This window comes from Schistocerca cancellata, unplaced genomic scaffold (genome assembly GCF_023864275.1).
Source record: "Schistocerca cancellata isolate TAMUIC-IGC-003103 unplaced genomic scaffold, iqSchCanc2.1 HiC_scaffold_322, whole genome shotgun sequence".
NCBI classification, from domain to species: Eukaryota; Metazoa; Arthropoda; class Insecta; order Orthoptera; family Acrididae; genus Schistocerca; species Schistocerca cancellata.
Window position 1 is genome coordinate 125,458 of NW_026046340.1, and position 13,184 is coordinate 138,641.

General features: G+C 55.6%; 28 non-coding genes across 28 annotated transcripts; 4 read left to right on the plus strand and 24 right to left on the minus strand.

Annotated features, from left to right (window-relative positions):
- Positions 1-108: 108 nt before the first annotated feature.
- On the minus strand, positions 109-179 carry Trnag-gcc (transfer RNA glycine (anticodon GCC)). Its single transcript has one exon. It is a non-coding gene; the product is annotated as a tRNA-Gly (tRNA).
- A 323-nt stretch (positions 180-502) lies between these two features.
- Positions 503-574, plus strand: Trnag-ucc (transfer RNA glycine (anticodon UCC)). The gene has a single exon. It is a non-coding gene; the product is annotated as a tRNA-Gly (tRNA).
- Positions 575-1,186: 612 nt separating this feature from the next.
- On the minus strand, positions 1,187-1,260 carry Trnai-aau (transfer RNA isoleucine (anticodon AAU)). Its single transcript has one exon. It is a non-coding gene; the product is annotated as a tRNA-Ile (tRNA).
- A 198-nt stretch (positions 1,261-1,458) lies between these two features.
- On the minus strand, positions 1,459-1,530 carry Trnae-uuc (transfer RNA glutamic acid (anticodon UUC)). The gene has a single exon. It is a non-coding gene; the product is annotated as a tRNA-Glu (tRNA).
- A 303-nt stretch (positions 1,531-1,833) lies between these two features.
- Trnam-cau (transfer RNA methionine (anticodon CAU)) lies at positions 1,834-1,906 on the minus strand. Its single transcript has one exon. It is a non-coding gene; the product is annotated as a tRNA-Met (tRNA).
- Positions 1,907-2,288: 382 nt separating this feature from the next.
- On the minus strand, positions 2,289-2,359 carry Trnag-gcc (transfer RNA glycine (anticodon GCC)). Its single transcript has one exon. It is a non-coding gene; the product is annotated as a tRNA-Gly (tRNA).
- Positions 2,360-2,682: 323 nt separating this feature from the next.
- Positions 2,683-2,754, plus strand: Trnag-ucc (transfer RNA glycine (anticodon UCC)). The gene has a single exon. It is a non-coding gene; the product is annotated as a tRNA-Gly (tRNA).
- Positions 2,755-3,366: 612 nt separating this feature from the next.
- Positions 3,367-3,440, minus strand: Trnai-aau (transfer RNA isoleucine (anticodon AAU)). The gene has a single exon. It is a non-coding gene; the product is annotated as a tRNA-Ile (tRNA).
- Positions 3,441-3,638: 198 nt separating this feature from the next.
- On the minus strand, positions 3,639-3,710 carry Trnae-uuc (transfer RNA glutamic acid (anticodon UUC)). The gene has a single exon. It is a non-coding gene; the product is annotated as a tRNA-Glu (tRNA).
- A 303-nt stretch (positions 3,711-4,013) lies between these two features.
- On the minus strand, positions 4,014-4,086 carry Trnam-cau (transfer RNA methionine (anticodon CAU)). Its single transcript has one exon. It is a non-coding gene; the product is annotated as a tRNA-Met (tRNA).
- Positions 4,087-4,468: 382 nt separating this feature from the next.
- On the minus strand, positions 4,469-4,539 carry Trnag-gcc (transfer RNA glycine (anticodon GCC)). The gene has a single exon. It is a non-coding gene; the product is annotated as a tRNA-Gly (tRNA).
- Positions 4,540-4,862: 323 nt separating this feature from the next.
- Trnag-ucc (transfer RNA glycine (anticodon UCC)) lies at positions 4,863-4,934 on the plus strand. Its single transcript has one exon. It is a non-coding gene; the product is annotated as a tRNA-Gly (tRNA).
- A 612-nt stretch (positions 4,935-5,546) lies between these two features.
- Trnai-aau (transfer RNA isoleucine (anticodon AAU)) lies at positions 5,547-5,620 on the minus strand. The gene has a single exon. It is a non-coding gene; the product is annotated as a tRNA-Ile (tRNA).
- A 198-nt stretch (positions 5,621-5,818) lies between these two features.
- Trnae-uuc (transfer RNA glutamic acid (anticodon UUC)) lies at positions 5,819-5,890 on the minus strand. Its single transcript has one exon. It is a non-coding gene; the product is annotated as a tRNA-Glu (tRNA).
- A 303-nt stretch (positions 5,891-6,193) lies between these two features.
- On the minus strand, positions 6,194-6,266 carry Trnam-cau (transfer RNA methionine (anticodon CAU)). The gene has a single exon. It is a non-coding gene; the product is annotated as a tRNA-Met (tRNA).
- Positions 6,267-6,648: 382 nt separating this feature from the next.
- Trnag-gcc (transfer RNA glycine (anticodon GCC)) lies at positions 6,649-6,719 on the minus strand. Its single transcript has one exon. It is a non-coding gene; the product is annotated as a tRNA-Gly (tRNA).
- A 323-nt stretch (positions 6,720-7,042) lies between these two features.
- On the plus strand, positions 7,043-7,114 carry Trnag-ucc (transfer RNA glycine (anticodon UCC)). Its single transcript has one exon. It is a non-coding gene; the product is annotated as a tRNA-Gly (tRNA).
- Positions 7,115-7,726: 612 nt separating this feature from the next.
- On the minus strand, positions 7,727-7,800 carry Trnai-aau (transfer RNA isoleucine (anticodon AAU)). The gene has a single exon. It is a non-coding gene; the product is annotated as a tRNA-Ile (tRNA).
- Positions 7,801-7,998: 198 nt separating this feature from the next.
- Positions 7,999-8,070, minus strand: Trnae-uuc (transfer RNA glutamic acid (anticodon UUC)). The gene has a single exon. It is a non-coding gene; the product is annotated as a tRNA-Glu (tRNA).
- A 303-nt stretch (positions 8,071-8,373) lies between these two features.
- Positions 8,374-8,446, minus strand: Trnam-cau (transfer RNA methionine (anticodon CAU)). Its single transcript has one exon. It is a non-coding gene; the product is annotated as a tRNA-Met (tRNA).
- A 382-nt stretch (positions 8,447-8,828) lies between these two features.
- Positions 8,829-8,899, minus strand: Trnag-gcc (transfer RNA glycine (anticodon GCC)). The gene has a single exon. It is a non-coding gene; the product is annotated as a tRNA-Gly (tRNA).
- Positions 8,900-9,906: 1,007 nt separating this feature from the next.
- Trnai-aau (transfer RNA isoleucine (anticodon AAU)) lies at positions 9,907-9,980 on the minus strand. Its single transcript has one exon. It is a non-coding gene; the product is annotated as a tRNA-Ile (tRNA).
- A 198-nt stretch (positions 9,981-10,178) lies between these two features.
- Trnae-uuc (transfer RNA glutamic acid (anticodon UUC)) lies at positions 10,179-10,250 on the minus strand. The gene has a single exon. It is a non-coding gene; the product is annotated as a tRNA-Glu (tRNA).
- Positions 10,251-10,553: 303 nt separating this feature from the next.
- Positions 10,554-10,626, minus strand: Trnam-cau (transfer RNA methionine (anticodon CAU)). The gene has a single exon. It is a non-coding gene; the product is annotated as a tRNA-Met (tRNA).
- Positions 10,627-11,008: 382 nt separating this feature from the next.
- Trnag-gcc (transfer RNA glycine (anticodon GCC)) lies at positions 11,009-11,079 on the minus strand. Its single transcript has one exon. It is a non-coding gene; the product is annotated as a tRNA-Gly (tRNA).
- Positions 11,080-12,086: 1,007 nt separating this feature from the next.
- Trnai-aau (transfer RNA isoleucine (anticodon AAU)) lies at positions 12,087-12,160 on the minus strand. The gene has a single exon. It is a non-coding gene; the product is annotated as a tRNA-Ile (tRNA).
- Positions 12,161-12,358: 198 nt separating this feature from the next.
- Positions 12,359-12,430, minus strand: Trnae-uuc (transfer RNA glutamic acid (anticodon UUC)). Its single transcript has one exon. It is a non-coding gene; the product is annotated as a tRNA-Glu (tRNA).
- A 303-nt stretch (positions 12,431-12,733) lies between these two features.
- On the minus strand, positions 12,734-12,806 carry Trnam-cau (transfer RNA methionine (anticodon CAU)). Its single transcript has one exon. It is a non-coding gene; the product is annotated as a tRNA-Met (tRNA).
- Between the last annotated feature and the right edge of the window lie 378 nt (positions 12,807-13,184).

Sequence of the window (13,184 nt, forward strand, 5' to 3'; positions counted from 1 at the left end):
GCGCGTGCTGCGTTCTCGTTTCTTCTCAAGGGAATCCCGCTATACATTCTTGTGGATCGTGCATCTCAAGCGCGCAAGTCACACGGCACCGCGGGAAAAGCAAAATGATGCATCGGCCGGGAATCGAACCCGGGCCGCCCGCGTGGCAGGCGAGCATTCTACCACTGAACCACCGATGCTCAGCTAGTTCACAGCTTCCTGGTGCTTTCCGCTGCAGACGTCTGAGGGGAAAGTGGGACTGCCGTCCAGCGCCGTCGCATCCTCTCGAGAGAATGCTACAGACGCTGAATCCTGCACTGCACTGCTTAAAAATGATCGTCTAAGTACTCTTGCGGCGCACGCACGCGACGACTCTTGCCAAAGGACGCGAAATGTGCGTAGAGACGCTGCCTGGATGAGCTCGCCTACCCCGTAACGCGCCTACAGCTACGACCACCTTCAGGCGCCGCTGACAGGCGGGAAGCAGACACAGCGCGGCTCGCGAGGCGCGGAAGGCAACTGTGCGGTGGTGGTGTAATGGTCAGCATAGTTGCCTTCCAAGCAGTTGATCCGGGTTCGATTCCCGGCCACCGCAGCAGGCTTTTACTTTTGCGTATAAGTACTTTTGCCACGCGTCCTTAAATTAATGTTTCTTTCCCCATCTTACTCGCTGCAGGCCACCCTATAGCGTGTGCGTCGATTCCCCTTGAGTCTCGACTTGTCTCGACTTTGCTCAGCTGACGCGAGAGCTGACGCTCTCCAGTCGGCCTATATCAACACGACAAGCACGAGAAACGACTGAGAGAGGCAAGGAGAGGCGAGGCGGTGGACACACAGCACGCCGCTTCATTACACGGTGGCGTCTCCCTGACTGAATCGGGCTGCAGCTGCGAAAAGAAAGGAGAAAGACAAATAGGAAGCAAAATTGCCAACAGTACCCTGCGTTCCCATGCGGTCACCCGCCCAAGCACTGACAGGGGCCAAAGTTGTTACACGTCGGCAATCGGACATTTTCTTTCGTTTTCTCTTTGCCGTATCAGAACCAGCGTATTCAACATATTGTGGCCATTGCCGAGCGAATGCTGTAGCGCTTGCCGACAAGTCGGGTTCGGATCCTCTGTCAACGTCCACGCAGGGCGATGATCTTTTGGCCATCACACTCGCCAGCTGAAATCGGCGCTGCCTTTTCGTAGTAGTAAAAGCGTACTGGCCCGTGGGGGGATCGAACCCACGACCTTCGCGTTATTAGCACGACGCTCTAACCAACTGAGCTAACGGGCCTCGACGCGGACGGTTGCTCAGCCCTACGCTGGAAACACGTGGCATGAAGCCACACGCCACTTCTAGGGTCACTGTGTGCCTGCTCCGCTCGTCCATGTTCTGCTGGCGGTCATGAAACAGTAGCTGAATTGCGAACAGGACGGGAAACGGCAGCACGCACAGCTGAAACTTGAGACGATTCGTGTGGAAAAAATTCCGTTCCGGTACCGGGAATCGAACCCGGGCCTCCTGGGTGAAAGCCAGGTATCCTAGCCACTAGACCACACCGGAGTTCGGCGTTCGTTGGACGGATCGGATGGTCTCTCGCACATTTCGTGCCGAGTCCCGCGTCGGCACCCTTCTCTCTTTGCGAGCGTCTTTGCGCATACTGACTGGCAAGGCGCGCACCTCAAAAGTCTCAGAGCAATGCATTTGGCTTCTTGCTCTACTGGGAGAAGAGGAAAAGGAAAGCTGTAAGTATCAATAACAGGAAGTAAACATTTTCTCGCTGAAGCGTTGAAACGTTGTGGATAACAAACAAGAAATAAGTTCGAGCACTAGCGACAGCACCACCGTGACTCACAGAAAATTAAATGCCCCGGGTGAGAATCGAACTCACGACCTTAAAATTATGAGACTTACGCGCTGCCTACTGCGCTACCGAGGCAGGGGGACGGGGGGAGACCGCTGGTCCTGGAATCTGGGTAAGCAGCGTACCCAATGTTAGACGCAGAGATACACTACTTCGTGGTTAACGCGTTCTGTTGCTACACGTGCATTGCCGGCCCAGTTGATTGCGGTGTTGCTGCAGCTTTTGCAACCATAGGCAGCACTCCCCGTCGTTCAAGTTCAATGCCTCGGAGGCACCTGGACACAGCAACTTGTGAGGCCAGGCCGACGCCAGTCCGTAGAACATGACGCGAGCGTCCGAGTGGGGAACCGCGCGTGCTGCGTTCTCGTTTCTTCTCAAGGGAATCCCGCTATACATTCTTGTGGATCGTGCATCTCAAGCGCGCAAGTCACACGGCACCGCGGGAAAAGCAAAATGATGCATCGGCCGGGAATCGAACCCGGGCCGCCCGCGTGGCAGGCGAGCATTCTACCACTGAACCACCGATGCTCAGCTAGTTCACAGCTTCCTGGTGCTTTCCGCTGCAGACGTCTGAGGGGAAAGTGGGACTGCCGTCCAGCGCCGTCGCATCCTCTCGAGAGAATGCTACAGACGCTGAATCCTGCACTGCACTGCTTAAAAATGATCGTCTAAGTACTCTTGCGGCGCACGCACGCGACGACTCTTGCCAAAGGACGCGAAATGTGCGTAGAGACGCTGCCTGGATGAGCTCGCCTACCCCGTAACGCGCCTACAGCTACGACCACCTTCAGGCGCCGCTGACAGGCGGGAAGCAGACACAGCGCGGCTCGCGAGGCGCGGAAGGCAACTGTGCGGTGGTGGTGTAATGGTCAGCATAGTTGCCTTCCAAGCAGTTGATCCGGGTTCGATTCCCGGCCACCGCAGCAGGCTTTTACTTTTGCGTATAAGTACTTTTGCCACGCGTCCTTAAATTAATGTTTCTTTCCCCATCTTACTCGCTGCAGGCCACCCTATAGCGTGTGCGTCGATTCCCCTTGAGTCTCGACTTGTCTCGACTTTGCTCAGCTGACGCGAGAGCTGACGCTCTCCAGTCGGCCTATATCAACACGACAAGCACGAGAAACGACTGAGAGAGGCAAGGAGAGGCGAGGCGGTGGACACACAGCACGCCGCTTCATTACACGGTGGCGTCTCCCTGACTGAATCGGGCTGCAGCTGCGAAAAGAAAGGAGAAAGACAAATAGGAAGCAAAATTGCCAACAGTACCCTGCGTTCCCATGCGGTCACCCGCCCAAGCACTGACAGGGGCCAAAGTTGTTACACGTCGGCAATCGGACATTTTCTTTCGTTTTCTCTTTGCCGTATCAGAACCAGCGTATTCAACATATTGTGGCCATTGCCGAGCGAATGCTGTAGCGCTTGCCGACAAGTCGGGTTCGGATCCTCTGTCAACGTCCACGCAGGGCGATGATCTTTTGGCCATCACACTCGCCAGCTGAAATCGGCGCTGCCTTTTCGTAGTAGTAAAAGCGTACTGGCCCGTGGGGGGATCGAACCCACGACCTTCGCGTTATTAGCACGACGCTCTAACCAACTGAGCTAACGGGCCTCGACGCGGACGGTTGCTCAGCCCTACGCTGGAAACACGTGGCATGAAGCCACACGCCACTTCTAGGGTCACTGTGTGCCTGCTCCGCTCGTCCATGTTCTGCTGGCGGTCATGAAACAGTAGCTGAATTGCGAACAGGACGGGAAACGGCAGCACGCACAGCTGAAACTTGAGACGATTCGTGTGGAAAAAATTCCGTTCCGGTACCGGGAATCGAACCCGGGCCTCCTGGGTGAAAGCCAGGTATCCTAGCCACTAGACCACACCGGAGTTCGGCGTTCGTTGGACGGATCGGATGGTCTCTCGCACATTTCGTGCCGAGTCCCGCGTCGGCACCCTTCTCTCTTTGCGAGCGTCTTTGCGCATACTGACTGGCAAGGCGCGCACCTCAAAAGTCTCAGAGCAATGCATTTGGCTTCTTGCTCTACTGGGAGAAGAGGAAAAGGAAAGCTGTAAGTATCAATAACAGGAAGTAAACATTTTCTCGCTGAAGCGTTGAAACGTTGTGGATAACAAACAAGAAATAAGTTCGAGCACTAGCGACAGCACCACCGTGACTCACAGAAAATTAAATGCCCCGGGTGAGAATCGAACTCACGACCTTAAAATTATGAGACTTACGCGCTGCCTACTGCGCTACCGAGGCAGGGGGACGGGGGGAGACCGCTGGTCCTGGAATCTGGGTAAGCAGCGTACCCAATGTTAGACGCAGAGATACACTACTTCGTGGTTAACGCGTTCTGTTGCTACACGTGCATTGCCGGCCCAGTTGATTGCGGTGTTGCTGCAGCTTTTGCAACCATAGGCAGCACTCCCCGTCGTTCAAGTTCAATGCCTCGGAGGCACCTGGACACAGCAACTTGTGAGGCCAGGCCGACGCCAGTCCGTAGAACATGACGCGAGCGTCCGAGTGGGGAACCGCGCGTGCTGCGTTCTCGTTTCTTCTCAAGGGAATCCCGCTATACATTCTTGTGGATCGTGCATCTCAAGCGCGCAAGTCACACGGCACCGCGGGAAAAGCAAAATGATGCATCGGCCGGGAATCGAACCCGGGCCGCCCGCGTGGCAGGCGAGCATTCTACCACTGAACCACCGATGCTCAGCTAGTTCACAGCTTCCTGGTGCTTTCCGCTGCAGACGTCTGAGGGGAAAGTGGGACTGCCGTCCAGCGCCGTCGCATCCTCTCGAGAGAATGCTACAGACGCTGAATCCTGCACTGCACTGCTTAAAAATGATCGTCTAAGTACTCTTGCGGCGCACGCACGCGACGACTCTTGCCAAAGGACGCGAAATGTGCGTAGAGACGCTGCCTGGATGAGCTCGCCTACCCCGTAACGCGCCTACAGCTACGACCACCTTCAGGCGCCGCTGACAGGCGGGAAGCAGACACAGCGCGGCTCGCGAGGCGCGGAAGGCAACTGTGCGGTGGTGGTGTAATGGTCAGCATAGTTGCCTTCCAAGCAGTTGATCCGGGTTCGATTCCCGGCCACCGCAGCAGGCTTTTACTTTTGCGTATAAGTACTTTTGCCACGCGTCCTTAAATTAATGTTTCTTTCCCCATCTTACTCGCTGCAGGCCACCCTATAGCGTGTGCGTCGATTCCCCTTGAGTCTCGACTTGTCTCGACTTTGCTCAGCTGACGCGAGAGCTGACGCTCTCCAGTCGGCCTATATCAACACGACAAGCACGAGAAACGACTGAGAGAGGCAAGGAGAGGCGAGGCGGTGGACACACAGCACGCCGCTTCATTACACGGTGGCGTCTCCCTGACTGAATCGGGCTGCAGCTGCGAAAAGAAAGGAGAAAGACAAATAGGAAGCAAAATTGCCAACAGTACCCTGCGTTCCCATGCGGTCACCCGCCCAAGCACTGACAGGGGCCAAAGTTGTTACACGTCGGCAATCGGACATTTTCTTTCGTTTTCTCTTTGCCGTATCAGAACCAGCGTATTCAACATATTGTGGCCATTGCCGAGCGAATGCTGTAGCGCTTGCCGACAAGTCGGGTTCGGATCCTCTGTCAACGTCCACGCAGGGCGATGATCTTTTGGCCATCACACTCGCCAGCTGAAATCGGCGCTGCCTTTTCGTAGTAGTAAAAGCGTACTGGCCCGTGGGGGGATCGAACCCACGACCTTCGCGTTATTAGCACGACGCTCTAACCAACTGAGCTAACGGGCCTCGACGCGGACGGTTGCTCAGCCCTACGCTGGAAACACGTGGCATGAAGCCACACGCCACTTCTAGGGTCACTGTGTGCCTGCTCCGCTCGTCCATGTTCTGCTGGCGGTCATGAAACAGTAGCTGAATTGCGAACAGGACGGGAAACGGCAGCACGCACAGCTGAAACTTGAGACGATTCGTGTGGAAAAAATTCCGTTCCGGTACCGGGAATCGAACCCGGGCCTCCTGGGTGAAAGCCAGGTATCCTAGCCACTAGACCACACCGGAGTTCGGCGTTCGTTGGACGGATCGGATGGTCTCTCGCACATTTCGTGCCGAGTCCCGCGTCGGCACCCTTCTCTCTTTGCGAGCGTCTTTGCGCATACTGACTGGCAAGGCGCGCACCTCAAAAGTCTCAGAGCAATGCATTTGGCTTCTTGCTCTACTGGGAGAAGAGGAAAAGGAAAGCTGTAAGTATCAATAACAGGAAGTAAACATTTTCTCGCTGAAGCGTTGAAACGTTGTGGATAACAAACAAGAAATAAGTTCGAGCACTAGCGACAGCACCACCGTGACTCACAGAAAATTAAATGCCCCGGGTGAGAATCGAACTCACGACCTTAAAATTATGAGACTTACGCGCTGCCTACTGCGCTACCGAGGCAGGGGGACGGGGGGAGACCGCTGGTCCTGGAATCTGGGTAAGCAGCGTACCCAATGTTAGACGCAGAGATACACTACTTCGTGGTTAACGCGTTCTGTTGCTACACGTGCATTGCCGGCCCAGTTGATTGCGGTGTTGCTGCAGCTTTTGCAACCATAGGCAGCACTCCCCGTCGTTCAAGTTCAATGCCTCGGAGGCACCTGGACACAGCAACTTGTGAGGCCAGGCCGACGCCAGTCCGTAGAACATGACGCGAGCGTCCGAGTGGGGAACCGCGCGTGCTGCGTTCTCGTTTCTTCTCAAGGGAATCCCGCTATACATTCTTGTGGATCGTGCATCTCAAGCGCGCAAGTCACACGGCACCGCGGGAAAAGCAAAATGATGCATCGGCCGGGAATCGAACCCGGGCCGCCCGCGTGGCAGGCGAGCATTCTACCACTGAACCACCGATGCTCAGCTAGTTCACAGCTTCCTGGTGCTTTCCGCTGCAGACGTCTGAGGGGAAAGTGGGACTGCCGTCCAGCGCCGTCGCATCCTCTCGAGAGAATGCTACAGACGCTGAATCCTGCACTGCACTGCTTAAAAATGATCGTCTAAGTACTCTTGCGGCGCACGCACGCGACGACTCTTGCCAAAGGACGCGAAATGTGCGTAGAGACGCTGCCTGGATGAGCTCGCCTACCCCGTAACGCGCCTACAGCTACGACCACCTTCAGGCGCCGCTGACAGGCGGGAAGCAGACACAGCGCGGCTCGCGAGGCGCGGAAGGCAACTGTGCGGTGGTGGTGTAATGGTCAGCATAGTTGCCTTCCAAGCAGTTGATCCGGGTTCGATTCCCGGCCACCGCAGCAGGCTTTTACTTTTGCGTATAAGTACTTTTGCCACGCGTCCTTAAATTAATGTTTCTTTCCCCATCTTACTCGCTGCAGGCCACCCTATAGCGTGTGCGTCGATTCCCCTTGAGTCTCGACTTGTCTCGACTTTGCTCAGCTGACGCGAGAGCTGACGCTCTCCAGTCGGCCTATATCAACACGACAAGCACGAGAAACGACTGAGAGAGGCAAGGAGAGGCGAGGCGGTGGACACACAGCACGCCGCTTCATTACACGGTGGCGTCTCCCTGACTGAATCGGGCTGCAGCTGCGAAAAGAAAGGAGAAAGACAAATAGGAAGCAAAATTGCCAACAGTACCCTGCGTTCCCATGCGGTCACCCGCCCAAGCACTGACAGGGGCCAAAGTTGTTACACGTCGGCAATCGGACATTTTCTTTCGTTTTCTCTTTGCCGTATCAGAACCAGCGTATTCAACATATTGTGGCCATTGCCGAGCGAATGCTGTAGCGCTTGCCGACAAGTCGGGTTCGGATCCTCTGTCAACGTCCACGCAGGGCGATGATCTTTTGGCCATCACACTCGCCAGCTGAAATCGGCGCTGCCTTTTCGTAGTAGTAAAAGCGTACTGGCCCGTGGGGGGATCGAACCCACGACCTTCGCGTTATTAGCACGACGCTCTAACCAACTGAGCTAACGGGCCTCGACGCGGACGGTTGCTCAGCCCTACGCTGGAAACACGTGGCATGAAGCCACACGCCACTTCTAGGGTCACTGTGTGCCTGCTCCGCTCGTCCATGTTCTGCTGGCGGTCATGAAACAGTAGCTGAATTGCGAACAGGACGGGAAACGGCAGCACGCACAGCTGAAACTTGAGACGATTCGTGTGGAAAAAATTCCGTTCCGGTACCGGGAATCGAACCCGGGCCTCCTGGGTGAAAGCCAGGTATCCTAGCCACTAGACCACACCGGAGTTCGGCGTTCGTTGGACGGATCGGATGGTCTCTCGCACATTTCGTGCCGAGTCCCGCGTCGGCACCCTTCTCTCTTTGCGAGCGTCTTTGCGCATACTGACTGGCAAGGCGCGCACCTCAAAAGTCTCAGAGCAATGCATTTGGCTTCTTGCTCTACTGGGAGAAGAGGAAAAGGAAAGCTGTAAGTATCAATAACAGGAAGTAAACATTTTCTCGCTGAAGCGTTGAAACGTTGTGGATAACAAACAAGAAATAAGTTCGAGCACTAGCGACAGCACCACCGTGACTCACAGAAAATTAAATGCCCCGGGTGAGAATCGAACTCACGACCTTAAAATTATGAGACTTACGCGCTGCCTACTGCGCTACCGAGGCAGGGGGACGGGGGGAGACCGCTGGTCCTGGAATCTGGGTAAGCAGCGTACCCAATGTTAGACGCAGAGATACACTACTTCGTGGTTAACGCGTTCTGTTGCTACACGTGCATTGCCGGCCCAGTTGATTGCGGTGTTGCTGCAGCTTTTGCAACCATAGGCAGCACTCCCCGTCGTTCAAGTTCAATGCCTCGGAGGCACCTGGACACAGCAACTTGTGAGGCCAGGCCGACGCCAGTCCGTAGAACATGACGCGAGCGTCCGAGTGGGGAACCGCGCGTGCTGCGTTCTCGTTTCTTCTCAAGGGAATCCCGCTATACATTCTTGTGGATCGTGCATCTCAAGCGCGCAAGTCACACGGCACCGCGGGAAAAGCAAAATGATGCATCGGCCGGGAATCGAACCCGGGCCGCCCGCGTGGCAGGCGAGCATTCTACCACTGAACCACCGATGCTCAGCTAGTTCACAGCTTCCTGGTGCTTTCCGCTGCAGACGTCTGAGGGGAAAGTGGGACTGCCGTCCAGCGCCGTCGCATCCTCTCGAGAGAATGCTACAGACGCTGAATCCTGCACTGCACTGCTTAAAAATGATCGTCTAAGTACTCTTGCGGCGCACGCACGCGACGACTCTTGCCAAAGGACGCGAAATGTGCGTAGAGACGCTGCCTGGATGAGCTCGCCTACCCCGTAACGCGCCTACAGCTACGACCACCTTCAGGCGCCGCTGACAGGCGGGAAGCAGACACAGCGCGGCTCGCGAGGCGCGGAAGGCAACTGTGCGGTGGTGGTGTAATTGTCAGCATAGTTGCCTTCCAAGCAGTTGATCCGGGGTCGATTCCCGGCCACCGCAGCAGGCTTTTACTTTTGCGTATAAGTACTTTTGCCACGCGTCCTTAAATTAATGTTTCTTTCCCCATCTTACTCGCTGCAGGCCACCCTATAGCGTGTGCGTCGATTCCCCTTGAGTCTCGACTTGTCTCGACTTTGCTCAGCTGACGCGAGAGCTGACGCTCTCCAGTCGGCCTATATCAACACGACAAGCACGAGAAACGACTGAGAGAGGCAAGGAGAGGCGAGGCGGTGGACACACAGCACGCCGCTTCATTACACGGTGGCGTCTCCCTGACTGAATCGGGCTGCAGCTGCGAAAAGAAAGGAGAAAGACAAATAGGAAGCAAAATTGCCAACAGTACCCTGCGTTCCCATGCGGTCACCCGCCCAAGCACTGACAGGGGCCAAAGTTGTTACACGTCGGCAATCGGACATTTTCTTTCGTTTTCTCTTTGCCGTATCAGAACCAGCGTATTCAACATATTGTGGCCATTGCCGAGCGAATGCTGTAGCGCTTGCCGACAAGTCGGGTTCGGATCCTCTGTCAACGTCCACGCAGGGCGATGATCTTTTGGCCATCACACTCGCCAGCTGAAATCGGCGCTGCCTTTTCGTAGTAGTAAAAGCGTACTGGCCCGTGGGGGGATCGAACCCACGACATTCGCGTTATTAGCACGACGCTCTAACCAACTGAGCTAACGGGCCTCGACGCGGACGGTTGCTCAGCCCTACGCTGGAAACACGTGGCATGAAGCCACACGCCACTTCTAGGGTCACTGTGTGCCTGCTCCGCTCGTCCATGTTCTGCTGGCGGTCATGAAACAGTAGCTGAATTGCGAACAGGACGGGAAACGGCAGCACGCACAGCTGAAACTTGAGACGATTCGTGTGGAAAAAATTCCGTTCCGGTACCGGGAATCGAACCCGGGCCTCCTGGGTGAAAGCCAGGTATCCTAGCCACTAGACCACACCGGAGTTCGGCGTTCGTTGGACGGATCGGATGGTCTCTCGCACATTTCGTGCCGAGTCCCGCGTCGGCACCCTTCTCTCTTTGCGAGCGTCTTTGCGCATACTGACTGGCAAGGCGCGCACCTCAAAAGTCTCAGAGCAATGCATTTGGCTTCTTGCTCTACTGGGAGAAGAGGAAAAGGAAAGCTGTAAGTATCAATAACAGGAAGTAAACATTTTCTCGCTGAAGCGTTGAAACGTTGTGGATAACAAACAAGAAATAAGTTCGAGCACTAGCGACAGCACCACCGTGACTCACAGAAAATTAAATGCCCCGGGTGAGAATCGAACTCACGACCTTAAAATTATGAGACTTACGCGCTGCCTACTGCGCTACCGAGGCAGGGGGACGGGGGGAGACCGCTGGTCCTGGAATCTGGGTAAGCAGCGTACCCAATGTTAGACGCAGAGATACACTACTTCGTGGTTAACGCGTTCTGTTGCTACACGTGCATTGCCGGCCCAGTTGATTGCGGTGTTGCTGCAGCTTTTGCAACCATAGGCAGCACTCCCCGTCGTTCAAGTTCAATGCCTCGGAGGCACCTGGACACAGCAACTTGTGAGGCCAGGCCGACGCCAGTCCGTAGAACATGACGCGAGCGTCCGAGTGGGGAACCGCGCGTGCTGCGTTCTCGTTTCTTCTCAAGGGAATCCCGCTATACACTCTTGTGGATCGTGCATCTCAAGCGCGCAAGTCACACGGCACCGCGGGAAAAGCAAAATGATGCATCGGCCGGGAATCGAACCCGGGCCGCCCGCGTGGCAGGCGAGCATTCTACCACTGAACCACCGATGCTCAGCTAGTTCACAGCTTCCTGGTGCTTTCCGCTGCAGACGTCTGAGGGGAAAGTGGGACTGCCGTCCAGCGCCGTCGCATCCTCTCGAGAGAATGCTACAGACGCTGAATCCTGCACTGCACTGCTTAAAAATGATCGTCTAAGTACTCTTGCGGCGCACGCACGCGACGACTCTTGCCAAAGGACGCGAAATGTGCGTAGAGACGCTGCCTGGATGAGCTCGCCTACCCCGTAACGCGCCTACAGCTACGACCACCTTCAGGCGCCGCTGACAGGCGGGAAGCAGACACAGCGCGGCTCGCGAGGCGCGGAAGGCAACTGTGCGGTGGTGGTGTAATTGTCAGCATAGTTGCCTTCCAAGCAGTTGATCCGGGGTCGATTCCCGGCCACCGCAGCAGGCATTTACTTTTGCGTATAAGTACTTTTGCCACGCGTCCTTAAATTAATGTTTCTTTCCCCATCTTACTCGCTGCAGGCCACCCTATAGCGTGTGCGTCGATTCCCCTTGAGTCTCGACTTGTCTCGACTTTGCTCAGCTGACGCGAGAGCTGACGCTCTCCAGTCGGCCTATATCAACACGACAAGCACGAGAAACGACTGAGAGAGGCAAGGAGAGGCGAGGCGGTGGACACACAGCACGCCGCTTCATTACACGGTGGCGTCTCCCTGACTGAATCGGGCTGCAGCTGCGAAAAGAAAGGAGAAAGACAAATAGGAAGCAAAATTGCCAACAGTACCCTGCGTTCCCATGCGGTCACCCGCCCAAGCACTGACAGGGGCCAAAGTTGTTACACGTCGGCAATCGGACATTTTCTTTGGTTTTCTCTTTGCCGTATCAGAACCAGCGTATTCAACATATTGTGGCCATTGCCGAGCGAATGCTGTAGCGCTTGCCGACAAGTCGGGTTCGGATCCTCTGTCAACGTCCACGCAGGGCGATGATCTTTTGGCCATCACACTCGCCAGCTGAAATCGGCGCTGCCTTTTCGTAGTAGTAAAAGCGTACTGGCCCGTGGGGGGATCGAACCCACGACCTTCGCGTTATTAGCACGACGCTCTAACCAACTGAGCTAACGGGCCTCGACGCGGACGGTTGCTCAGCCCTACGCTGGAAACACGTGGCATGAAGCCACACGCCACTTCTAGGGTCACTGTGTGCCTGCTCCGCTCGTCCATGTTCTGCTGGCGGTCATGAAACAGTAGCTGAATTGCGAACAGGACGGGAAACGGCAGCACGCACAGCTGAAACTTGAGACGATTCGTGTGGAAAAAATTCCGTTCCGGTACCGGGAATCGAACCCGGGCCTCCTGGGTGAAAGCCAGGTATCCTAGCCACTAGACCACACCGGAGTTCGGCGTTCGTTGGACGGATCGGATGGTCTCTCGCACATTTCGTGCCGAGTCCCGCGTCGGCACCCTTCTCTCTTTGCGAGCGTCTTTGCGCATACTGACTGGCAAGGCGCGCACCTCAAAAGTCTCAGAGCAATGCATTTGGCTTCTTGCTCTACTGGGAGAAGAGGAAAAGGAAAGCTGTAAGTATCAATAACAGGAAGTAAACATTTTCTCGCTGAAGCGTTGAAACGTTGTGGATAACAAACAAGAAATAAGTTCGAGCACTAGCGACAGCACCACCGTGACTCACAGAAAATTAAATGCCCCGGGTGAGAATCGAACTCACGACCTTAAAATTATGAGACTTACGCACTGCCTACTGCGCTACCGAGGCAGGGGGACGGGGGGAGACCGCTGGTCCTGGAATCTGGGTAAGCAGCGTACCCAATGTTAGACGCAGAGATACACTACTTCATGGTTAACGCGTTCTGTTGCTACACGTGCATTGCCGGCCCAGTTGATTGCGGTGTTGCTGCAGCTTTTGCAACCATAGGCAGCACTCCCCGTCGTTCAAGTTCAATGCCTCGGAGGCACCTGGACACAGCAACTTGTGAGGCCAGGCCGACGCCAGTCCGTAGAACATGACGCGAGCGTCCGAGTGGGGAACCGCGCGTGCTGCGTTCTCGTTTCTTCTCAAGGGAATCCCGCTATACATTCTTGTGGATCGTGCATCTCAAGCGCGCAAGTCACACGGCACCGCGGGAAAAGCAAA